The sequence below is a fragment of the Sander lucioperca genome, chromosome 11 (genome assembly GCF_008315115.2).
Source record: "Sander lucioperca isolate FBNREF2018 chromosome 11, SLUC_FBN_1.2, whole genome shotgun sequence".
Taxonomy (NCBI): domain Eukaryota; kingdom Metazoa; phylum Chordata; class Actinopteri; order Perciformes; family Percidae; genus Sander; species Sander lucioperca.
Window position 1 is genome coordinate 30,671,583 of NC_050183.1, and position 27,152 is coordinate 30,698,734.

The window sequence follows — 27,152 nt, forward strand, 5'->3', positions numbered from 1 at the left end:
AAGCGCATGGCGCAGGTGCGTTTATGGCGTGTCCAAATCCACTTTTGCTAGTTTGATGGCGGAAAAAAAGGTTCCGTGCACCGGGCGCATGGTTCAAAAGGGTTGTACTTGGTGTCTTCATTAATTCATAGGTGTGTTTTGGGCGTTAACATGCAATAAACCAATCAGAGTGTCATCTCCTATTACCTTTAAAAGCCAGGCACGTTTGTACCTTGGCGCATTGCTATTATGATGGCGGATTTGCACCGTAATATTTTTATTTGTAATCTTTTGCATGTTTGTGTGCTGCTGCGCTTCCCTGTGTGTGTGTAACAAGCATAGTGTGCGTGCGCGTGCTATTGACTTTAGACCAGCTTTTTATTGGTCAATGGCGCGATCACTTCCCGCTGTCTCAAGATAGCAATACGCCAAGAATTCATCTGAACACACCTCCCTGTAAGACCATGGGCGCAAAGATGGGCGCAGGTGCATTTGCGCTGGACGGGAAATTGACAACTGCGTCGGTCTTATAGAGAAGACACACCAGCCCGATAATCGGGCGTCGGGCCGTCTGGCGAAGTCCGTGACTCGAGTCTGTTCTGTGTGTCCCGTGCCGTCGGCCGTCCGAGGAGCCGTCGGCATTCATTTGGGCCGACCCAACATGTTCAGTCGGGGACAGGGCAGTCGGGACTCGCCCGGTAATGGCAAGCGGATGAGCCGCTCAAAATCTGACGAAAATCTTTTAAACTAACCTTTGTCAATCTGAAATGAAGACAGATTCAGCAAATGCATGAATGCAAAAATGTTTTCAGAAACACGTTTCGGTGAACTATTTTAGTACAATATGAGATCGTATTCTGAACGAGACGCCATGACAGTCTGGCTGTGAATTTCCGGAGAAAAAAGAACCACGTGACGCGTTCGTCCAATCAGCTGCCGGTTCTCATTTTCTGGGAAATAATCAGACTGTTAATGGAAACAATACAGAGCAGCACCGCCTGCTGGTATGGAGACGTATTACGTTTCGCGCACGTGCAGAGCGTACGCTCAAGTCGTCGTCGCCTCAGTGTGTTCTGAGGCATTTTTTGGACCTCGGGACCCAACTGATCAGTCCGACTGGCTTTTCTGCCGACGGTCGGCCCGTCTGGTTGGTGTGTCAGGGCCCTTAAACTAGCAAAGACACTTGCGTTGGGCTTTGCGCTGCGCCGGGTGCAAGATAGGGCCCATAGTGTGTCTGCAGAGTGAGCAGAGAAGAAGAAAACACTGAGGCTGAGTGCTTCATTGAGACGGTGTGTTGTGGTTTCCCAGAAAGTCATTATCCAGACAGTGGACTGCTTCACCTTGAGGTGCTTCACAATTTTCCACACTGGAGCGGTTTTCACATCACCTTTTTTTCCCCCCTCTTTATTCATTCAGCAGTGATGGGAAACAAAAGCAGCAACATTACTTACCACTGCTGGGATAGCTGCATTTCCTCCCAAAACAAAACAAGCACAGGAAAAAAAAGTGTTCAAATTAGAACAATGTAAAATGATTGCCACCATCCAAACTGTAGGGGCCCTCTTGTACTACAAACCTCCCTAGGCATTGAGAGTACAGGCTGGGGAAATACACTGATGCCGCCCCCACCCCCCCCTGTATAAAAGTCATTACCTATCCTCCACTCAACTGTTACAGCCACGCTAAAGCTCACACTACACACCACCCTAGGGCTTTCTGTCTGTGTGTGTGTGTGTGTTTGTCTCAGCTGGGCCTTATCTGTGGTGTGTGTGTGTGTGTGTGTGTGTGTGTGTGTGTGTGTGTGTGTGTGTGCATGTGTGTGTACGCGCATGTTGATGATCATATGCTCTCAGTTAATGCATGCACGGCTGAGTAGTTATCTCTTTTTCATTGTTTACGTCTGCAGAATATGCATCTGTAGGCCCTATGTGTCTTATGCATCAGTCTAGCAATGGTTCCCACTCCAGTCTCTCCCTATATAATGTAGTTAACGTTGAAAATATGCTCCCACCTCCAACCGATGACGATTTGTGTGTTAGAATTAAAATTAAATTCTGCTTATATAAGATGACTGAAAAGTCATTCCAGTTTTCGGTGGGAGAGGGGTGGAGCATTTCACAGTTTGATGGAGCGTCAATTCAATGTTCAATTTGTTCAATAAAAAAAAATTATTTCCTTTGTTTCATTTTCAACTAACTGTTGCAGAACAGCTACTGAAAGCAGCAGAAATGCAGAACTGAGTAGCTACACTTTACTATCTGTTCATTTATTGCAAGTAATATCATTATTGCGATATTCAACCATGTTATTGCATATTTTGCCTACATCATGCCTACATGTAGCCTAGTTTATACTTTCATTTTACTGTAGATGGCACTTAACAGCAAAACTAGAATGCCTCTACAGCTACAATCCAAAAATAGCTATGCATTAATCATAATATTGAGCTTTAAAAAACATCATATTAATCTAAAATCAATTTTAACTTCAAATTTGTTTTTTATTTTTTGAAGAGTTACCGCCAACCTCTGCCCGACTACACTATCCTTTTCCATACTGCGACACCCATTTTGATGTTTATGTGACTGGAGTGTGCTTCCTGCAGCGAGGAGCTCAGGCCTACCTCATTTTCGCCTGGCAGGTCAGCTGCTCTGTGTTTCAGTCTGAAGCCGTTGGCTGCTACTGAACCGTTTGGCTCTTTTCTCTACTAGCGAGCAAACCTACATTCTAGACCCAACTGTCCATCCAGCTCATTTTTAAGGGGATTTATCATTATATATGCCCGTGTATCCAAAACACATCGGTCATTGGGGATTCCTAGCACCGGTCGGCCGGGTCTGACGGCCGTTATAACGCTTTTTCGAGGTTTAATTAGAGCTAGAAAACAACGGTGGTGGAGGAGGAGGATATTCCATATTAGGAGCACAGAGGAGAAGGCACCCCCCTTGTGTGATTTGGAGCTTTTGGTGAGTGTTTATCGTAATTTCACGTTATTTTTGCCGTTATAAATTATACCCCCGTGTAGCGTGACCACATATGACTGTAAATACAAGGTTTGGGCGGGTTATTGCGCTGTTTTGAACGTTTATTTTTGTATTTTCTCTCGGAATGGGGGATGGGCAGCGTCAGCGCGTGAGTAGGCGCGCGCACTATGCATGTGTTTGTAGGGCAGTTCTCGTGGCTGGTTTGTGTTTGTGAGCGCGCCCTTCCTTCCTGCAAGTACTGCTAGCTTTGAATTAAAACCACTTTAGTGATTTTTGATCTCAATCATAAAAATATTTTTTTATATAACATATCAATTCTACAATCAACACTGGAAATTTCTGTTTTTTTAACTTAGCAATCTAACTTTTTTACTTCACTAATTTGTTTTATTTTTGTTCATTTAGATACTTTTCCAATGATAAATTCATGCGTTAATTTGAACTTACTTTGATTACACTGTTTGATTGCACTAGTTTTGATACATACTTAAGTGTTCAAATAAGTTAGTGTTATTAAAAAAAAACAACAGTTGTGAATAGTTATGAATCTAAACAGAAACTGTAGTTTCAGCAATGTTAGCATTTGTCCCATACTTACTTACCAGTTTGAGGTATTGTGCTTTGCAGGCCCATAGTTATTACTACAGTTTTAAGATGATGTTGCTGTTTAACCTTGATCATCTGCAACATACAGTAGATTCATAAATGTGCCAAAGTGCATTGTTTATGATTCCATTATATATTATTCTATTACCTTGTGTCACTCTCACTCATAGCTTTCTACAGTGCTTTGCAGCTGGTTGTTCCAAAGCCATGGGCGGTGTGGGGGAGGGGTGAACACACACACACACACACACACACACAGGAGGGCCACTTGCCAACCTTGTGAAGCTCAACTCAATGACACAATGTACTAGTCCCAGATAAGCCTACAGTATCTGTGCTAGTAAGGAAAAGGCTGGTAATAAAGACTCCAGAGTCAGAATTCACAGACTAATTGGGTCAAGGTGTTTTTTAGATCCCAAATTCAAAATTGAAATCACATTATTTGTTTTTGGACAAACACCATCTTCTATTTTCTATTGAAAGGTTTCTACTGCCCTGTTGCCCTCATGAGTTATTGTCTTTGTTGTTTTGCTTTGATCAACCTATAAGTAGGTAATAATATTATATGAGAAGGTGTCCCGATGAGGTAGAGATGCTGAATCCATTATTTGATATATCGGTAACATAAACCATGGCCACTTACCAAAGGAAATAAGAGGCTGTGTGTTTGTCATTTTGTTATTGGTAGAGTAGAGCCCGAACAATACTGGATTTTTGAATCTCATACCGCTATTTGATAATAAATTATTATTGTATTTGTGTTTTCTTATATAAACGCAAAACATAACAAAGAACAACATCTGTGGTCAATGGTTTCCCAGTAGTTATTGTGGTTTTATCAGGCATCATTGACTTGAGTTGTCCCTTATTATCCGGCATGTAGCTGGTTGAACTTGTTGACTGTATCCCACGCGTTTCTTTCTGACCATACAGTATGACAAGACTATTTAATTAGTTGTTTTTTTTTGGATTAGGATCACTGACTACTGTCTAGTTATTTCTTCTCACACAAGTGCACACAAATGTGCATGTGAGTTGGCTGTCGGTCTTTGTTGTGTATTCTAGTGCAACTTATAACAGAATAGAGATCGTTCGTTTCCCCTGCATACAACAGCGCAGTTCTAGCCACGCGCTAACAGTGCTCCCTCTGGCTACCTAATTGCTCTGCTCTGCGTACAACAACCTGGACCGGGCTTCCGTGGGAGATCGGTGCCTATAAGGAGCTCATACCGCTGATCAGCGGATCACAAAAGGAGAGAGAGGGTGGAGGAAACGGGAAGCTCTAACTTTGATTCTCCACTGGGCGCATCTGTGCTGCGTTCCGATTTTGTTCCGTCCTCCGCCACTCGCCATACCACACCACGAGCGTCTCAGAAGCCAGAGAGTCTTGCCTGACCGACTCGCAGATTGTATTGTCTCTACTTTGTACTTTACAGAACAATCACGTGTTTAATAGCTAGTATCTACCACTCCAAGCACTCCTGTAATTTAACTCCATGCCTTCTCTTTTCTGCTGTTGTCCTACTGGGGGTGTCTTTTGGTGAATTGACTTGATAGTCTCGAGAGCCGCTTCCCGCACGCTTCTAGGACGCGCCGTGGTGCGGCTGGTGGAATATCAAGCCTTGACTTGAATAGCTGTGATTGCTCGTGGGGGTCATGGCGCCTCGGGAATGCAGCACAGACGTGCCCGTTGGAAAATAGGGTTGACGGCGCTAACGGCTACAGTGCAAACAGAGCCTTGATTAGCTCCAGGGCTGTACCAAATACCATTTTTTTAAGCTTCGGTGCTTTTCAACAGCGGCGAGTTAAACCAACATTTCCTACCTCACTTGAACGTTTTTTACCTTCATACTGTTTAAAACTTTTTTACAGTAACGTTACGCCGCGACGGAAGAGTATGATAGATATGATTGACGACCAACGCAGTGTGTGTGAATGAACACTCAGCCGGCGCCTCATCAAATCGCCTGAAAGGGACACAATGCTGCTACAGTACAACCATACAGACCTCTACAAACATCAGACGCTTGCTTGTAACTCAACATTTCTCTGTCCTTGGCTGGGATGGACTACATAGTGCTGCATAACTTAGCCAGTGGCTAGCGGACATTTAGCTAACGTTAGCGGCTTAATTTCGACAAAACACCACGGTGAATATCAGCCCGCATGCATGTATAAAATAGTAACTAAAATAGTTGTGCAGCCCTAGTGGCGGTGTCTGGGGAGTGTGTGGTGGAGCAAGTGAGAGAGTGACGGAAAATGCAGGGCGATCAGTCTGAGCAGAGGAGAGTTTAAGTCAACAATACCCGTTTTCCGGTGTGTTTGTGACGTTGAACGTGACGCACAACAAAAAACCGACAGGCATACTCGTCTACTGGCAATGGGAAAGGAGTCTTTCGGCTATTTTTAGCGGGTTTACCGCTGTTCTAAAAGTCTGCGTATGCGCTTTTTGGGGCGGAAAAAAGAGTATTCATGTGTCAAGCAAGGACACATGCCAGACAAAGATCACTGGCACTGATGTAATATGTAGCTGTTTAATTCTAACAAAATAACCATTTTGATGAGGTAGATGTTCAAATGGTTTTAGGAGAACTGAGGGCCCGTTTTAGCTTAGCATATGAACAGAAACTCCAGTGTCATTGGCCAGCTTTTCAGAATGATGAAAGATGCATAAATATATTGCAGAATGGGGGCTAGTGGAACTGAAGCTAGTACAGGAGCGTGGTGTGACTTTTGCTCTATTTTGGGTGTCACTTTGTTGGAAACAATCCAATTCATTGAGACTGGAGAGGATAAGTATCCCTTGATATTTCCTCTTTTATTTTTGTTTTTGTGCTCACAGCCTTTGCTTCCTTTTTACTTTATATTATCTTTTTATATGTGTATTTGCCTGATATGGTTATTATATACCAGGATAATTATATTTTAAGTAGGGCCTACTAGGGCTGTCCTCGACTAAAGAAATTCTTAGTCGACTAACACTTACATGATTTTGTCGATGAATCGATTAGTTGATGTAATCGACAGAGCTGTGCTCTTTGAGAGGTGGTTAAGACTAGAAAAGCACAATATAAATGTAGTTAATTAACCATCTGTAAAACTGACTCTCCACAATTAATCCTGCAAAAGCACCACTTTAAATCTTGTGTTTACCAGAAATGTGCCCATAAGTTTCTTGGAAATGAGTAATTAAGCATGAATAACCATAAAAAATGACTTATCAACTAAAGAAATCTTAGTCGACTAAGACCAAAACGACCGATTAGTCGACTAATCGACTAAGAGGTGGCAGCCTTAGGGCCTACTGATTTATTACTGGTTACTACACCAGTGTTTTTTGATAATTGACTGTTGGTAACCATATCTATACCAAGAATTACAAGATTTGGACCCCTTAAAAAAACCTGCTCTCTGTAATGCTATCCCATCCGATCTGGGCTGAGGGATCGTGTAAAAAGGTTGTCCTGTGTCCATCATCGATGACCCACATTAAGATCAGGGTCACACCCGCACATGCAATGTGTTGTTTAGTGTTGGGCTTTCTTCTGCTATCTTTATGTTGCATAACAGATAAGGTGTTTCGTCAGGCAGTGATCTGTGGTGTCTCTGTTTGTGTAAAGTCACTTGTTTCTTTCAGAGCTCCACTTGGTAATTTAGACTGAGAAGAGAGCTGGACGTGGCCATTTAAATATTCCAAAGTGCAGCTAAGCTGGGTCTCTGAAATATAATGTGAACACTAACTGTATCTACTGGCTTTGCTTATTTGTCCTCATATCCCACAGCAAATGTTGAGCACAGGACACAATAATATGGTTAGTTGCAGAGCAGGCAGCTGAGTCATGTTATCTACACAGGACACATTGATTAGTTGGCCTTATTAAATCACAGAGGACGAGTGGTGGAGTAGTACAGTTATGTAACCAGTGCTCGCCAGTGTTGTGAATTGAAAAGGGAAAGACAAAATGGACAAAGAAGTGCAGCGAGTGAAAATGTCTGTCTTAGTTAGGTAATGGCCTGACATGAGATGGAGAGTAGGGGGTGCAACGGATCACAAAACTTCCGGTTCGGATTGGATCACACTTTTGAGTCACGGATCGGATCAATTTTCGGATCAGCACAAAAAAGGGGGGAATTTTAATGATTCATTAAAAATGTGGTAACAATGTCTTGTGGCAATAATAACTTCTTTCACCAGTAAATTGCTGTTAAACGACAAAAAACGGATGAGAAAAGGGTATTTAACAATAACTTTGAATGCACCACGAGGTTTACCAGTTTCAAGTAACAAACCATTTAGTCCCTTCTGTGTTGTTTCTCCGGCAACAGCAGTGACCAAGCGCTAGTTTGTGTCTTTTAGCTCATAGCTTTAGCTGCAGACTGTTGTACGTCCCGGTGTTGGAATCTTCTACAGTGAAATACAGACACACTTTTACACCGTTTAGCTGTCGGCATTTTAATTGTGTTTAATCTAGCTACTAGCTAACGGTAGGCTAACATCAACATTACCTGCTGCCAAGTGTAACGTTAGTGTTAACTAGGGTGACATGCAGCAATGCTTCTGTTGCCTCTAACGTCCGTTTCGGAGCATCAAAGAGCAGCGCAGACATTTAAGTGGCACCGAAATCCGCATTGCTATTACGTCCGGTAGATACCGGTTGTTTAGGCACTGGTGCCATATTAGCACTGGATTTTAACATGCGCTGTTGAAGTGAACAGAAAATTGCGTTGCCTGCGTCTTTTCACGGCAACCCTCCATAGAGATTTGGGTGTGGGGGTGGGGGGGTCGTAACTCTTACAACAGAACATCAACAAGCATGGCTATGAGATTGATTGACCGCCTATCATTATTGGTCGGTATTTACTAAAAACGTGTGATCGGGTGCTCAGCATTAATCTCTTCTAGCCGCCGTTAAACTACTACACACGTTACTACACATATATAGATAAACACTCGGCCGGGAGCAACAACTGCATGCCTGTGATTGGGGCGTCTCTAGCTCCTTGATGTGCTTGGACCCAAGAAATGGAGGAAAATTAAGTGGAACTTTGGCAGGAGCACAAATGCCTATTTGATGTTTCCTCCGAGCTGTACTACAACCAGGTCCAAAAAGAGTTGGAGAGAAATTGACAGTTCTCTTCTCGTGGTCTTGAGTCTTTTCCCGTATTACTTCTCCTGTGCGTTTTGTTGACTAAACGTAGTTTAGAGACCAGACTGACTTCTCAGGTATTCCTCCTAGTGAAATGTAGTGTGGGACCCCTGTCACCTATCACTTGTGTAATGTGTAAACCACAACGACTTCAAGATACGCCCCACTCAGGAGGTAGGGAGGTCATCCACTAATCGGAAGATCGGTGGTTCGATCCCTGGTAGTCGTGCAGTCTACATGTGGAAGTGTCTGATGGCTGTGCCATCGCTGTGTGAGTGTACGCGCCCTCCTGATAAGCCCTCCTGATTGTTGTCATGGGCAAAAATGCGTGTAGGATTGCCTCATATTTCGTTCCTTTTTGAGTGTATTGGTTCCAACAAAATGTTCTACGACTTGTGAAGATGTAAGTGCTCAAAGAGCACACAGACGAAACTAGAGGCTCACACATTCTCATACTGCACACACTCAGGCCTGCAAACACACACACACACACACACACACACACCGTTGACAGCAGTCACATGGTGTGTGTGTGGGGCACCCCCAAGGGTCAAGTTTAACATTGTGAAGAATGCGTCTGTGCTTGGTGGCCCTCCCCCTCTTTACCCACAAGGCTTTGAAGTTTATAGGCCTGCAGGCTCTCTACCCCTCTGCTCTAGAGAGACTGAGCGTGATTATTTGTACTCCAGCTTCAGTCCCAACCTCTGGAAAATCACACTTTAGTTGGCCATATACATTTGAGATGCTGGATCATCTGATATGATATATGATATAATAAAATAAAAAACAAAAAAACACCTCTTTCTCTATCTCCTATTGCCTCTAAATGTAGCTCTTGAATTTTTGTGCCACATGGACCAGCATCTAGCAGAGAGCCCATGATTAACCCTCTGGGGTCTGAGTGTATTTTCAGACACACAGATGATTTTGGCATGATCTGATACTCATGATCAATTTTAACAAATGTAAGCAGTATTTTCAAAGTACCATGACTTTTTTTTTTTGTATTCAACACAAGTTCAGCTACTACTTCAGCTACTTCAGCTAAAAACTAGTTTTAAAAGTGTGCTGGAATTTGTAAAAAGCCTTTTCATACATTACAGTGATAGACGCTAATATTTTTAAGCACGGGCCACCAAGCCCCTAAATTTGGCAAAGTACATTTTTGGTGGCCCCAATGTAACGTTAAACCTCTCTAATTAAGTCAATTTTTTTTTCCTGCTCCCCTTCATGCCCCTGGCTCTTTACACCAGATATGCAAAAGAGCTTTTCATGAAGCCCAGGCAAATGTGACGGTACAAAGCTTACAGCAGGGTTATTCAACTATACTGAATCAGTGGGACTTATTTTCAGAAGGCTAAGTGAAGTTTAGAAAGAATGGAGAATGCAGACAACGTTGGCATGTCATTGACGTGCATAATAATTAGCTCTGTGCACGTGCCGCTGGAAGAGCTGGTTTGTTTCCGCTAGTTTACGAGAATTTGCCAAATTTCAACATGCACGGCAGTCCAAGATAAACAATCAGACTACATAGAGACAGCTTTGGTTTTAGCTTGTCTGTTAGAATTCGTTATTTGCAGAGTAGCCTGCGGTGGTTGTGTAAAAGAGAGCAGTGGAGTGGTGGATGAGCGACTACTTGCAGACAAAGCAGGTTGAAATATCACGTTTCTACATGCTGATTCCTGTTAAACAGGTGTATATTAACTAATATTTAATGGTCATGTATGTTTAATAATGAGGGATTAGTTCTGCCAGCAGAATCCTAATGTAAACTGTGACAGGAATGCTCCCTTTACTCACTGGCTGATGGAACAGTCCTGTAGCATGAACTGCTAAACTGCCTCAGTGGACTGCTGCATCTGGCTGTGTTGCCCATTGCAATGCTGTTTTTGTCAAACATGTCAGATTTTGTCAGTAGAACGTCAGTGTGGGTGTGTAGTGTGACTGAAATCTGAGAATGATACTGGTCTTGGCAAATAGAATTGTATGTAGGCCTGTAGGCTACATTTCAATTTGATATATTGCTGTGGTGCAATTTAAATAGGGCTGGATCCGAATTAGGGCTGCAGCTATTGATTATTTTAGTAATCGAGTATTCTACCGATTATTCCATCGATTAATCGAGTAATCGGATAATAAATAATTTTGTTTTATTGAAGGGCAATAATATACAATAGTTTGGTTCAGCCTACTTTTCGGAAAAAGCAACATCTTTATTGCCTACATTGCTTACGATATCATTTCTCAAAAAAACAAAAATATTAAGTGCATTTAAGTGCCATATTACGTTGTTTTTAAAGAAAACATTTTCTGAAATGCAATAATAACCTCAAACTAAACATTACCTTAAGTTGTGCGACTTAACTTTCAGAACTGCAAGTTTCAACCTGAGACTGATCTGTATATAGGCCTATATGTAAATATTAGTTATACTCAACCTATTTTCATTTATACATCTATCTATAAATTGCAGGAAGGTCTGTGTGTGTGTGTGTGTGTGCGTTATGCGCATCTCTTGAACCGTCCAATGAATTTCAAACTTGACAGGTGTCTTGCTATGGGCACGAGTAAGTGCAGTGCCAAGTTTGACGTTATTTGGATAAGAAATGCAAAAGATATCGCCGGTAAAAGAAGCACACATTGGCTTTTGCTGCTCTAGCCGCTGGCCACTCCCCCTCTGCTCACCGAGTGAGCAGGACCAGAGACAGAGCAGCGGAGCTTTGGCAGCTAAAACGTGCCATACACCTCAGGCCCACAAAAATGTGCAAAGTAGCACTATGTTAATGATCAAACGACACGAGACAACCTCTCTCTCTCTCTCTCTCTCTCTCTCTCTCTCTCTCTCTCTCTCTGCACACACACACAAACTGTCCGGTTCTGGTGGTTGATGAACACAGATGTGCTGATTAACTCTCATAACGGGCCGGATGGGTAGCGCACTGCCATGAGTCCATGACGCTAATGTCTGATTACTCCACATTGTCATTGTGATATTTTGTGATTACATTCTGAATCTGCAGTGTTCTCTGTCAGGTAAATACAGTAGTACAATGTCTGCCTCTGATGTAGACGTAGCCTACACTATAAGTCAGTAGGATAGGCTATACAGTGGCGTTGCATTGTGGTTTGGGGTCCTTCTGTAAGTAATTTTGGGGTGCAATTTGGTTTTGAAGAATTCTACAAGCGGCAATACCACATGCCAAGCGATCGGCCTGTTCCAAACAGGCACATTTTCAACGGGCACTGCACTAGTTTGATTACAATGTCACACAGCTCTGTTACACTTATGCTAGTAGATCGTTCATCAGCTGTTTCTGGTGCGCAACAGTCAGTTTTTTCCGGCTCTTTAGATCAAATTGTGGTCACCACCATGTATTTTCTTGTCTTTAATTTTGGTAGTTGTTGTGTTTGGTGTAGTTTCATCGTCCATACGACTGTAATTTACTTTTGTCGGGTCCACTTTGTGGAATGGATGATTAAGTTAGATTCAATGTTTTCCGTTGAGAAGCATTGGCGTCGTGCTGTTATTGTGGTAAGCTAGTTCGATTTTGCAGTAGACACACTGTACATCGTTTTCGTTTTAATTACGTTTGAACTGATTTCAAACTTTGGACACTTTCTGTCGTTTTCTCCAGCCTGTCTCTTCTCTTAGCCCCTTGCGGTCTTTCTTCATTTTGTAATCAGTCTTCATGGCATGTGTCGCCAGCAGCGTCAACCCGGTGTGCGACAGTAGTAATCCCCCGTGCGGAAACACCGTGAGCGATACAACGTTGGTAACATTAATTAAACGAAGCTTCGAGGCAAATCATTTTGCATCGAGGATTTTTAGTAATCGAATTATTCAAGTTACTCGAGGAATCGTTTCAGCCCTAATCCGAATATTCAAATATTCGTTCGATGGGTAGGTGGTCGATTTTTAAATTTTGGGATTCGAATATTCGTTTTTTTTTTAACAAAACGTGCATGCGGGCTAGGGCTGGGAAAAAAATCGATTTTGATTTTAAAAATCGAGTTGGTAGGTCAAATCGATTCATATTTTCAAAAAATCGATTTTTTTAGATTTTTTTTTTTTTTGTTCAATTCAACTAAGAGTTACCTCAGGATTTTTTGTTGTTTTATTAGCTCAATCCAAATACAGTATAAATAATTTGGATGTTTAACAATCTTTGTCACACACTGCACAGTGACTTTTCAGTTAGAGAAAGGGTTTGCCTTTGCAATTTTGTTTATGTTGATTTACTTTAAATAAATACAATAAATATATATTTTTAAAATATATTTACAGTTCGCAGTTATTTTGTTTTAAATGGAGGGGGGGGGGAATCGAATCGTAAATCGAGTTTTTTATTAAAAAAAATCGCAGATTTTTTAAAGGAAAAAAATCGCCCAGCTCTAATGCGGGCTGAACTTCACTGTGGTGTTTTGCCGAGATTAAGCTGCTTGCTAAATGTCTGCTAGCTGCTGGCTAATTAATGCAGCACTATAAAAAAAACTGTAAAAAAACACTCTTTTTGAAAAGTAAGAAGGAAAAAACACCCATTAGCAGTCTTTACTTCAGTCACATTGAAAGCTCCTCGCCGGCGCTAGTCACATTAGCTTTACCACGGACATTTGTACATCAAGCGTGAGTCCTGTTAGCATGTTGAGCCTCACTGCCCAGTGGATAGACGAAGACTTCACCCTTAAAAAAGCTGTGTTGCACTCACGGGAATGCTCCAGTTCTCACTCAACAGCTGCAATTGCATACGCATTTGTTTTGAATATGTGTGGGAAATGGAAAATAGAAAGAGAGAATGCATGTTGTGCTATGTGACAATGCCCGTAACATGGCTATAGCTATGGTGGAGTTTGGCGTGGCAAGTCTACCGTGCATGGCACAAACGCTGCAACTGGCGGTGAATGAAGGTGTCATAATTCGGCCTGTGTATTAATAATAAACGTGCAACTAATAAATCATTTGATTTCTGGCAAAAAAAAATTAGTGCTCTGTTAATGCCTAAAAAGCATACAGTAAAAAAAAAAAAAAATCAGAAAGTGATATTTCGGTATTCTGTTACTTCATAGGTCATCTCATACCTGGCCGAACCCACAATTCCCAGGAACGACAGTCCATTGGAGTACTGGAAATGCAACCAAGCCCGTTTCCCTGCCCTCGCTCCTGCTGCACGCAAATACCTGTGTGCGCCTTACACAAGTGTTGACGGTGAACGGCTGTTTAGCGTTGCCTCTGATGTGATAGACGAAAAGAGAAATTGAATGGACGGTGAAAAAGCAGAGATGCTCATTTCTATGAAGGAAAAACATACCTCTGGTATTAAAAGAAAAATAGCTGAACAGAAGCCTACCCGTCAGCTGAAGTTGTCACCCTAGTTAGTTGGACTGAAATGGTTTGCACGACTCAAGTTCAAGTGAAGGATAAAATGTATTTTTTTTTTTTTTTCAATACAGAGCACACTGTCACTGAGTTGTTACAGGACTGTCTGTGGCTCACAAGACAATACTGTATATGGAGCTTGGTTTTAAGTTTGGTTATACTTTAAAGTGGGTCCTAAGGACTGAAGTGTAGGTCTAGACTACAGCTGCCTTTTTTGTGCACTTGACCACTGTATATTTAAGTACAATGTCAACTACTATGTCAGGGAAGCATTTGGCAGACCTGTTCAAGTAGGAGAAGATGTACATTTTTTATTTGAAAATGTATTTTTATTTATTTTACTCCTAAGGACTGAAGTTTGAAGTCTGAACTTAAAAATAAAATGTGGCACTGACATATCTATATTATTCTCCTCCAAGTGAAATAATTGACCTATTTTTCAGCGGTTAATGTCTGTCTACATTTGTAAAATGATACATTCATGGTAGAATCAAATGTTGTTTGTCTTGTGTATTGCCTTATCTACAACACATGAGTGTAATAAGGTAAAGGTAGTAGATGAGAGAGACTTGAATTTGTCTTCAGTAAAATTAAAGTGTATATATATATATCAGGGGGAAAATGTGTGTACATCGGTATCGGCCAAAATGAGTTTGAAAATATCGGCATATCGGCCAAAATCCAATATTGTGCATCCCTAGTCACAATCTCTCTCTCCATCTGCTCACTAACATGTGGGCAGCAGCTGCTGTGTGTGTTTAGGCTGCTTGCTAGTAGCTTGCTCCTGAACTTGTTTGTGAACTTCTGAATGGCGGTTTTTCATATTGGGGATCAAACTGGCAGTGTTGGAAGGATTTGACACGGCGTCCTCTTTACATTACTTAGACCTTGCATGTATTGCATACTGCAATTTGCGTGTCTTTTTTTTTTCACCGTGAAAACCTTCCACATCACGGACATTGCTTTGTCTTGAGCATGTCCATGCGTCTGCGTGGCAAGAAAACACACACACACACACACACATACACGCACCGCCCTGACAAACAGGAGGAACCAGTTTTGCTCATCGGACTGATGCCAATGTATAAAAAAAAAAAAAAAAAAAAAAAATACTAACATCGGCCGGTACCAATGTGATTGCCGATACATCGTGCATCCCTACTGCTTTCACTTCCATGTTCTGCTACATTCCTGCAACACACAACTTAAAATGTACCTGAATTCAGTGCATCTCCTACACGAAAAAAATATAAATACAATTGCACCAAAACTTTCCACCCAAAATGAAATCGGTTCAATTCCATGTTGTGCTACATTTCTACTGATTAACAAATCTTTGCATCGAAATTAGACTAAGATAAACACACACACACACACACACACACACAGAGAAGCGGAGCCTACGCAGTATGTGTTCACAACTTGTATACCACATTTTAGTTAAAAAAAACACATCTTAAACATAGAATACATAAAAAATATAATACATAAAAAGTCCCCAACGCTTAAGAAGGCAGGTGGTCAACCTGGGCCTGGCGGGCAACCCATGCTAATTTGATATGCAGTGTAAGTTTCTATGAGCTGAGAAAGCATTTTAAACGGCAATATTGAATTGTTGATTAATTGTGCAGCCCTACAACAAGCTTTTGGCGTTTTTCCATTACATGGTACCTGCTCGACTCGCCTCGACTCTACTCGCCTCGACTCGACACACTGTGCGTCCGTTTTCCATTGCAGACTTTAGTACCGCCTCAGCGTGGCTGGTCGTCTTATATGCCGGCTCGACGCACACACCAGCACACAAGTATAAACATCAGGCCACTTGAGCTTGTTTTACAGTTCTGTGGAGGCTCCACGCAGAGCTTTCGCTGTAGCCTATGTAAGTGGCTTGATGTTTATACTTGTGCGCTGGTGTGTGCGTCGAGCCGGCCATGTGCGTGTGTGTGTGTGTGTGTGTACGTAGGCTACGGTAAAAGCTCTGCCTGGAGCCTCTGCAGAACTGTAAAACAAGCGGCGCCGCAGTAAACTGCCATGACCTAACGCGACACACACACACAGAAGGTCGAAGGTGTGTTGTTGTTGCCAGAAGACACATTTTGTTTAAAATGAAGCTGGAGGCAGCAAAAAAAAAACACAGCTGGCTAAACTATTTAAAAATAGCGGGTTTGTTCAGGACACCCCCCTCTGTCGCTTTCACGTCACATTTTGGTATCGGCTCAGCTTGCTTGGAACCTCGACTGAGGTGGTACTAAAAACAGTACCTGTTAGCAGGTACCAGGTACTTTTTTCGTAATGGAAAACCAAAAAAGTAGAGTCGAGGCGAGTCGAACAGGTACCATGTAATGGAAAAGCGCCATTAGTCTACGTTGACGTCAGAAGCACTAGTTGTATAAAACTGGTGCCCTGGGTATGCTGCCTGTGCTTCTAAAAGGGGTTCGGTGTCCACATTTGTTATTCTGCCTGTGGAGTGGAAGATTGTCCACCGATTGTCCACCGACAACTGGCCTGCACCTGTCTGTGCACTCCTGCTACTTCTGTTCCCGCTGAATGTGTTTTTGTTTTTGTTTTATCTGGTGCTTTTTCAGCTTTTGAGAGTAACTTCAATTGATCATGTAGCTAAGCACGACAAGCTTTCCAATCCAGCATGACGCTGGCATAGGTAGTTGACTAATAACTCAAAATTTGCAGCAATTACTCTTTGATTTCACACAGAAGTAAACAAAAGCTAATTAACACTAACTCTCTGTGGTTGGTTTCCAGCTGACTTGTTTTTGAAATGAGAAACATGTGAAAGTGTCTAGGGTCTAAATATGCCATTGATAGCCACATACTGTACATAATAATGTCCTAAAAGGCTTGGGCTAAAGCTACATGCAAATAAAAATAAAATAATGTTGGGATATATGAAGATGAGGGCAAACTGATGACTTTGACAAATGGTACTCTATATAGTAGAGGTTGGCTATATGGAGAACATCAAATATCACAATATTTTTAGCCAAATACATCGATGGCGATATTGTAGGGTTGACTACTGGTGCTTTCACAAAATATTTACACAATGAGAGTTTTGATTAGTAATAACCAATAATGTGAATATAATGACTAAGTTGGTAAAGGCAAATAATAAAACAGCTAGCGAGTCTCGTAAATTCAGAAAATGACATCACTTTACTGTGATGCAGCCTTTAAAAACAGAGAAACTATATAGGATAAAAAGTTTCTCTAGAATAGCTGGAGTGTTAAGTTTCCCAAATCCAATAAAGAGCAGGGCAGCTAATGTTAGCCTAAACTCTGATATAGTAGCATCCAGGGCCAGCCACCTCACATTTCTAATGTAATTTATAACTCCAAAAAACAATGTAGTTAACACAGCTAATGATGCATTATGTAGCTTTGCAAGTAACGCAAGGTTACTATTATAAGTAGTAAGCTAGTTAGCTGGCCATGCTAACTTTTGCAGCTTACATTAGAGCGGTTAAACACTCATCCAAACATTTTTGCTGCAGTGTATTTGTGAGATATTAGGGGTGGAAAGGTACATGTATTCCTATTGAACCGAAACGGTTCGGGCATCACGGTTCTGTGCATGAATTTACACAGAAAATACACGGTATAAAAATAAATAAAACTTCTCTGGCGCGCCGCCTATGTAGCCAAGCTCCGCCTATGTAGCCAAGCTCCGCCTATGTATGCAGTTTTAGTTACTTTAAGATCGCAAGTTTTGGAAAACTTGGGTTTCCCAGTCAGTTACAGTAGTACAGGCGAGAGAGTGGCGGATACGTTTTACGTTTCCCAGCGTCGCGGCTCTGAACCGTAATGTTAGGTAGGACAGATGCCTTGTCTCTTCAGGCTAACTATATTAGCTTTAGCCAGGCAGGGAGCAGCTTTCTGCGATGAAAAATGGCCGGGAGACGTCGTGATAACGTTGTATTAATCAGGTAATTTAGTTTGTCTTTGCAGAGAACAGAGATGCTGTATTTTCAGTTTTATAGCTGATTCTTATTTTGTTTACAAGTTACAGATGTCGAGTCTGGAGATGATGTGGGGGGTACTTATTGTTTTACTGTTTACATCTTACTTTACACACTTCAGGCTGTTGCAGCTAGCTCAGGGGAGAGACTGTATGACACTAGGTGGTACAGCCTGAGACATGCACAATAAAAACAATTTGCCTTCTGCATTTTTGTTATGCTTTTCCCTCCATTGTACCGTACCGAACCGTGATGTCTGAACCGAACCGTGACTTCTGTGTACCGTTCCACCCCTAGTAGATATGATAGAGCAGACCATGTGACATTTGCAACGCTATACGATATACCAATAAACTAATTATGAGTGACACACCTTATGGATGCCATCCTACATAGTAGACATTATTGCAATATGAATTTTCATTTAAATAAAACATTGCGCAAGCCCACAGCCTATATCAACTGCTTGCAAGCTCTCTGTGACTTTAATTTAGTACGGGTGGCCGTGTTCTTCCCTCTGTTGAGATGCTGCCTGTGTACTTCATGAGAGAGCTGTTAACTCCAGCTAAATGTCCTGGGATCCTTGCAGTGCTCTGATGTACTGTATTGCATTATTATCAGGAAAAGCCGGGGTTTAGCGCTGCGTCAGAAGTTGATGTGTTTATCGGTAGTGCAGGGTTAAATCTGAAAGATCTCTGCTTTGGTTGAGCTTGCTTCATGTGGCTTGGATTGGCCAGTATGAAAAAAAAATTGATCTCATCATGGATTTGTGGTGTTAACATGTACTTAGTGATATGACCCATGTTTATGATGTGGCATTGTTGTTGAGTGAAAGGCCTGTGTTCCATAAGCTCCCCATATACAAGGAGGCTGTTATGGGACAAAAGAGAGATTTAAAGGGCTGCCTAATAACTAAGTCTTTATTGCAAAGTGAGAGGGTTCATAGGAATTGAAGAACTTGAATTTAAGAGAAACAAAATTGTTTATTATTCACATTAAGGTTTTTTTGCACTTGTCCGGTTGGGCAGGCGAACATTTTGTTTATTTGCCCAAAGTACATTTTTCCTGGCCCCTATAAAAATTGTTTTCGGAAAAAGAACACATTAAAAAGTGTCAAAGAACTCCGAAAAATATCCTGAGAAAAGCATTTACAAAAGCGTCAAATATTGAAGAAAAAGTCAAAAACGTTGAAAGCATCACAAGTAGCGTAAACACATGTCGAACAAAAAATGTCAAAAGCGCCAAGCACCAACTCAATTTTCGATTGGGCAACGTAGGGCTGGGCGATATGGAGAAAATCAAATATCACAATATTTTTGACCAAATATCTCAATATCGATACCGCAACAATATTGTAGTGTTGATTATTGGTGCTTTCACAAAATATTTGCACAATGAGATTTTTGATAAATAATCATCAGAAATGTTGATAATAATAATGACTAAGTGAGTAAAGGCAAATTAATAGAACAGCTAGAACAGTCTGGTAGGTTCAGAAAATGACATAACTTTACTGTAATGCAGCCTTTCAAATCAGGAAAAGACAACACTTGTGCCATATTACGATATCCAAAATCTAAGACGATATCTAGTCTCATATCACGATATCGATATAATATTGATATATTGCCCAGCTCTAGGCCAACGGCACATTCACATCAAATCTTCAACAAGCGTTCTACGATGGGGGCAAGAGAACAATAACGCCATTCATGATACCATGATTCCCCAACGGGCAAGTGGGTTGTTATATTTACTTGGCGCTTTACTTGCCCCGGACCATCGGACAAACCCTTATTGTTGAACCCTGATATTATTGTGCTGTTGTTTTTCATACATAAAAAGAATTTTAAAATTGGATGAAAATAATAATATATATTAATCGTTTTTAAAGCTGTTTCTTTAGTAATTGTGTATGCCACTGTGTTTCTGTGAGTCTGGTTACTCCACATAGCATTCGAGGATGGGAGGAAAACGTGAAAAGCAAAGTAGGTTCGGAAGGAACTTGTTTCGGTGGAACATGTGTACATTTTAAAAGTTGTTTTAGTTGTGCAACAGAAAACTCTTTGCTTTTGATTGGACAGATAGTCTAGCTAGCTGTCTGGATTTACCCTGCAGAGATCTAAGAAAACGTTAACCAAAGTCCTTTTAAATCGACCAGAGTTTAAAATGCCAACACAAAGGAAGCCCAAGGCAACGGATATCCGGCCTAAATGAGTGAAATCCGGAAGTGGAACGTCAAGCATATAGACTAACGCGATATCAACTGGCGAATATACATATCGGGAAAGGCTGCGACATATCGTGAAACACACGCCGAGATTTTTTGTGTTGGTTGAAAGAGAAATGGCACTTACAGTAATATAACTGTCATTCTTTTTTAGTGGTGCTTAGTGGAAATGATTTCCTTTCTAAGCCACTGGGAATTCCTAATGCATTTTCAAGACAGTTTTTCAACTAAAGTTACAGAGGGGTGGCTTGGTTGGAAACTTGGACGTAATCATATAAATTCCAGTTAGCTTTCAACACTGACTTAATGTAGGGTCCTATGGAATCTGTCTTATAGCTTTCTTAAATGCCATCAGCCTGTGACTGGTTCCTCTTTGAACTTGTTTCTAGCAGCAGCGTCAGCAGTTGGGTTAGTGGATGGGTTGGTTATATTAACCTTCGTGTCATTAATAAATATTTGTGTGGCAAGCCCACCCTCAGCCACTCCCCCTGAGTGCTGCTGTTGGTGTTCATCTTTCCCTGTTAAAGAGTAACTTCGTTTTATTTTTTAAAACCTGGACCCTATTTTCTTATGTTTTTGTGTAGGTGACTGATGGGAACAACAATCTTTGACATTGGTCCAGCATTAAGCGAAACCGTTGAAGTCGGCAGCTGCAAAACAAGCTACAATGTAAGTTATTGGGCAATTGCGCACCAATTTATGTCCACAAAAAGTGCTAGTTTTACCACTGACCTGCTCAGATTATTATTCTAAGTGACTGACAACATTATGGAAAGGATTCCTACAGAGGTCAACCTTTTTGTTTAAAGAGTAAGATCCTTTTTGTTCAACATGAAACAGCCCCAAAATCGCTTTGCCAAACCCACCAGAGTCCAGTTAAATAAACAGTTAAACACACTTCATTCAAAGTCCACAAAAACAAAATAAAACTGTCCGTTTTCTTTCGTCTTTGCACTGTTCCAACAATCACCACTCTGATTTGTCTGAAATAAACCCCCAAAATAAAATATGCTGTCTCTATACACACTAAAATTACTGTTAATTTAAATGGAGTCTGGTGAGTTTGGCGATAGCAATTTCTGAGCTGTTTCTGGTTAACAAAATGGATTTTACCCTTTATCAAAAAGGGCTATCTCTGTAGGGATCCTTTCCATAATGTTGTCAGACACTTAGAATAATAATCTGAGCCAGTAGCAAAAACAGCAGACGAAATTAACGATGCACATTTGCCCTATAGGGTTACATTGCAGTCCGGTTCACGGCGGCCGGTTACAGCGTTCTCGCTCAATACTCGACCAATTTCAAAGATTTTTGTTAGTCACTTAGACCCCAATGCATGGGAAATAGAGTGCGGATACCCGACCCAAGCCCAATGGGACCCGACAGTACCCGACGGCCCGGATTCGGACATATATTTAGAAATGATGTCCGGGTTCGGGTCCGGCTCGGTCACATCAGCGTGATAAGGCATTTGTTGTAAAATGGTGATGCAGCTCCTTTAAGAGAGCTCTGTGTGTGTGTGTGTGTGTGTGTGTATGTAAAGTGGACAGAAGAGAGAAAGAGGAAGCAGACGTGTAGATGTGACCGGAGCAGAGTTGGTGGAATAAGTAACCCCAGACTGAAAGCCAAGTTCATTCATTTGCTCACCAGAAACGGGATTTTATCCCAGACGTTATTCATTTTATAACGTCGGCCCTGGAGGTAACGAGTCTCCCCTGGTTTTCTGACCGCGGTCGGGAACGAAGCAATCAGGAAAGGTTAGCACATTGAACATTTTAAATTAAACAGCTTATTAACGTACGCTTGTTGCCCCGTGTGCGCTGATGCGCTCATCTGTTGACATTTCCGAATGCCTTCCTACAGTTGCTTAATAAAAGCGGGCTTTCCACACAAACAAACGTACATGTGTCATTAGTATGAGGAAAAAAAATGAGATTTTAACTGTGTCGGGTTCGGGTCGGGTTCGGTTACTGCTCTGTTGGATGCGGGCCGGGCTTGGACAGAAAAATGCGGCCCGATCAGCACTCTAATTGGAAAATAGGGTCCGAAAATACCGAAATTACCCTTTTAAAATGGTTACTGATGAAGGCAGAGATAAAAGAACAGGTGTTTCATATTTCACGTTTGATCAAGAGATAACTAGCTGCTTACAAATCCTCATTCCTCTCATGCCAGGGCCGTGTACTCCAGCAAGCCCTCGGCAACCCTCAACACTTAAGTGTTTCTCTGGCCGCACCCAACTACCTTTGCTTTCTTTGTGGTAACATTATCTCTGGCTTTGCTCTGCAGCCTCTGCCACAGCCTCGCCAGCACTGTACAGAGAGGCAGCAGGTCCAGCGACGGGAGGCAGGGAAAGACAGAAGAATCAAAGGATAGGATGACTAAAGAAAGAAAGAGAGGCATAGAAGGAGTCGAGGCCAGGGGAAATAGTGAAGGAAGTAGTGAGCCAAGAGAAGGAGCCTGAAAATGCTGAATATGATTTCCAGTGCACTTCTTTAGTATTATGCAATCCAGCAACGCTCTAAAGCCCTTTTCCATACACATTTGTTGGCTTGGCTTGCCTCGGTTTGGCTTGGCGCGTCATCCCAGCACGGCAGGGCTTTGCATCTTCATTACAACGGGGCTACCTGCTTGAAGGTGTGTCTTTAACTGTAACGCGCTTGTCTTGGGTCAATGAGCGCGAACCGTTGACGTGGACAGGGATAGAGATTGGGCCGTTTTTTTGGCAGTTTGCATATTATCTGCATCAGCATTTTATTTGCCTGATAACTGATAAAGTTAATGAATTAAAAAGTGCGCTATTTTGGCTCGGCTACAGTTTCAGTTTTTCAGTTTATTTATGGAAGGGGACAGCGCAATTTAATAAAACACATGATTTCCCATGGGTTAAAAAAGCCAGATTGAGCCAAAAGGCTATTTTTCATCTGTAGTCCCCTGCCTTCGATGTTAAAAAAGGCTTTTTAAAATACAAGAAAACAAAAAAAACAACACAAGCAAAACAAAACTTAGCATAACGCGTCACAGAGACAGAAAACAACAAGACAAAGTACAACACATAACTTAGCATAAAACAAGACACAACGGAAAAACAGAAAAATATGGCAAGGCAATACAACACGGTATAAAATGAAAAAAAAAAAAAGAATTAGAACAGACACAGCCATTAAAAACAATAAAATCAGTATTAAACTAGGGGGAAACAATAAGTAAAATTCATATATGTTTACTCAAACTAACAGAATAATAAATAGTGTTAGTGCTGACATGTATAGCTCAGTGCAGCTCTGTGTCTGTCCCTCTGCTTCGGTAAATAATTGCTTAAAGCATTTAAACAGAGTTTTGCGTCGGAGTTTGTAACAATCCAAAATCAAATTTTGACTTAAAGATTTTCATTTTCACTGTAAATGCATATCGGTTCCAAATATTGATCGGTTTCATTAACTACTAACAATCGGTATCGGCCTTGTAAAACCAGTATCGGTCGAGCCCTAGACGGGGATAAACTCATCTCATTTTCTAGAAATTCTTCACAATAAAAGCCACACATTATTTAACAGCTTTTATTGTCAAGCAGCGGAATCTGAGTTTTCATCAGCAGTAACTTAACAAGACTCTACAGCTGAAAGCAAACATCAAACAGTAAAATAAAGCAGCTATCTGAAAGTACAAACAGGGATGCAGGAGGGAAACAAAATTTGAATCCATGTTTAAACTGGTAATTCGAAACGCCAATCAGTGCAGCATGGTCCAAAGTGCCAATGGAAAAACACCACGACACCACCTAAGTCTGCAGCCGTAATAATTATTACCACAGAACTGAATCACAGTATCACCAAAAAGGAGCATTACAGGCATCACAAAGGTGTTGATTGTAATTTTTTTTTTTTTGTAATGCATTGCTTTACATTACATGTGTTTCTTTTATGTTGGCCATCTGCTGTAAATGTAGGCAGAGCACATTGTCTAATGTGGTGTAGTATCCATTGTTCAGACTTCTGAATGAGTGTCAGTCACATGGTTAGACCATTCAGTCCCCATGTACTGCTGGCTGCCGCTTCATGGGGATTATTTTACATTTTGATCATTTTTTTACACATGTAGGTAGTAAAGTAAATGGCATGTGCATGACATTTACTTTAAAGGTGCCCTACGGAGTAATGCAGTGTTAGATTGATTGATTGAAATAGTTTATTGACAAAAACACTATTATTCACTGTGTCTCACCATGAAGCATTGTGTGTCATTGAGGCCTGACAAACATGCATTTCCATCCTCATTTGCAAAGCATATTTTTAAGAGCTTATAACTAGTATTGTTTTACGTCTGTTTGCTCAACAGCAGCCCTCTTCTTCCCTGCCCTTTGCTGTAATATCTAAAGAGTGTGGCTTCGACCTACTCTGTAAAGTGTCCGGAGATAACTACTGTTATGACTATGAATGAAATTGAATTGAAATTGAATTGAATATTGCTATATTTATTGACACGACGTTAGCACCAACAACTGTCAAGAAATGGAATACTATGCATATTTTGTACAGCCATTACATTTTCAGGTTATTATAAACCTCATTTAGGCATGCAATGTTACATTCACGTGAGGCTCTGTCAAATGATAAATAATTCAAGTTTAAAATCTGTTTACATCTATAAAATAAACCTTCCTTTTGCCTTATCTGTGATACTTGGGTAGTGTTTAGGTAAAATTTGAGTATATGATGGATGTTTTTTTTTTTTTATTTCATGTGAGCTTCCATTGATTTCCAATACGCTTACCAAAATACTTTGGTCGTCTCATCTGATATAATTCAAAAGCCTCTAACTGAGTTTCCCACCCTTTTTGTTGCTGCAGGTTCTGAGCCCATGGTACTAGGCCCTGACTGAACGTACTGGTGGGGCGTACAGACTTACTACTGTGGTGAGTGATCTATATGGAAAAATGTTTGTATCTGCCTATTCACATCATAGGACACGCAGAGTTAGTTTTCTGTGCCTAGACATGAAAATGTGAAATACCTGGTGACTGACTGACTGACTGCTACTAAAATTTGTTGTTTATTCTCAGGAGAATTAACATCTCCCTTTTACGAAACGTATACCCTTGGTGATGTTCACTAAATCTATCTCTTAGATTACATTTGCATTTTTAATTGCTTCAATTATGTGCTATTTGTGAGTGGCTTCTTTGAGTTACTGGGAAGTCGCTGGCTTACTAATGATTGGTTTTCTCTCGGCCTATATCATGCAGAGAGCGTTAACAAACCTAAACAATAAATACTTTGTATTCCAGTCAGAGGAATGTAGCAGGTATAAGGTCATGTTGCAAGATTCAAATAGAATGCATATGGGTGGGTCGCAACATGTTGTTTTCCTGTAGTTTACCTTTTCCTTTCTTTATTTTGTAACTAAAATATACGCCATTGGTTAAAGGTGTTGTAAAGGCCCTGACACACCAGTCGGACAGTCTGGCGAGGTCAGTGACTCGAGTCTGTTCGGTGTGTTCCGTGCCGTCGTCTGTCGGAGGGGCCGGTGGCCTTCATTTTGGCCGACCTGACTTGCTGGGTCGGAGGGCGGGCAGTCGGACTCACCGAACGTACGCTCAAGTCGGCGCCAAATTTTAAGATTCATGATAAACTACATACAGACAGTTCTTGTTTGAGCTTGTTTGTAACAATTCACTTTTAGCTTAAAGGTGCAGTAGGTAAGACTTATAAAACTAACTTTTTGTCACATTTGCTGAAACTGACCCTATGTTCGAGTAGAACTACATGAAGCAGGTCATTTAAAAAAAAAAATCCAGCTCCTCTGGCACCACCTACAGTCTGTAGTGCAATTTGCAAAAATCCACCGCTCTTTGGGCTTTGCGGAAAGGGGGAGAGACTGAGAAGTTGTCGATGTTCAATTTTTTTTGGCTACGTCTTGGATCTTCGCAATCCTACCCACAGCACCTTTAATTAACAAGCGTGCTGTTAAGCTAATAGCATCGACAACAATAGCAACAACTGCGGATAAAGCTGGTGGGCATTTGTCCTCTTTTCGTATTTTACTTACTAATTAAACGTTACCTTCACTTCACCTGGTTCACTGTCTCCACTGCGGAGTGTGTGTGTGTGTGTGTGTGTGTGTGTGTGTGTGTGTGTGTGTGTGCGCGCGCGCTGAGCCCCACCCATAGTCAAACATGCGTAGGAGTGGACAGAGAAGCTAGTGCAACCATAAATGACATGGTAGAGAACTCTGAATAGTTTTTTTCCCCCTTTTTTATCGGCAAGTGCGCTGTGAAGCAAACACCTAGGCGCTCTGCCTAGTGTTACAATGGTAGGAAAGACCCTGGGGTGTGTTCCCTGGACACGCCAATAATGAGTTTACCGCGTCTTTTCGGATTTTAATGCATCAGTGACGCAGGGCACGCACCCACAACAACAATGCTGGAAGCTGTCATGTCTATTTACGTATGGATAGCCAAGGACTCTGCCTGACACAATAAACATTGGTCATTTGGTTCTCTGGTTGAACTATGATGCTTTGCTGTGAGAGCTATGCTACTGCTCCCTAACCCATTTTGGCAACTCGCTGTGTTAAAGTCAGGTCAGCCAGTTATTGGAAGGCTCTGTTCTCCTCACTGTAGAGCCCTCTGCTCTGCTTGAATTCCATTCACAATGCTATAACTTAGCACTGTAGTTCTCAGTCATCCAGTTTTGTATATAAAAAGTATTTACATAAAAAGCCTATAAGCACTGGTGATTGGTTCTCATTTTCATAACCGTGAGCACGACAAACCAAGAATCAAGACATTTTTGCATATAGCGCTGGAAATAATTTTCTACTGTGATATTAATCTAACAGATGGATGAAGTTCAGGGA

General features: G+C 41.3%; 1 protein-coding gene across 4 annotated transcripts in view; it reads left to right on the forward strand.

Moving 5' to 3' along the window:
- Positions 1-2,581: 2,581 nt before the first annotated feature.
- tbl1xr1a (tbl1x receptor 1a) overlaps positions 2,582-27,152 on the forward strand; it is a 60,801-nt gene continuing 36,230 nt past the window's right edge. Inside the window, exons 1-2 of one of the 4 annotated variants that reach the window (XM_031311981.2) lie at positions 2,582-2,945; positions 25,144-25,209. The gene's annotated coding sequence lies outside the window, so the exon portion shown is untranslated. Of the gene's footprint in view, positions 2,946-20,944; positions 20,964-25,143; positions 25,210-27,152 lie in introns of those variants that run through there. The other 3 variants (XM_031311980.2, XM_031311982.2, XM_036007682.1) reach the window with 3 other exon arrangements.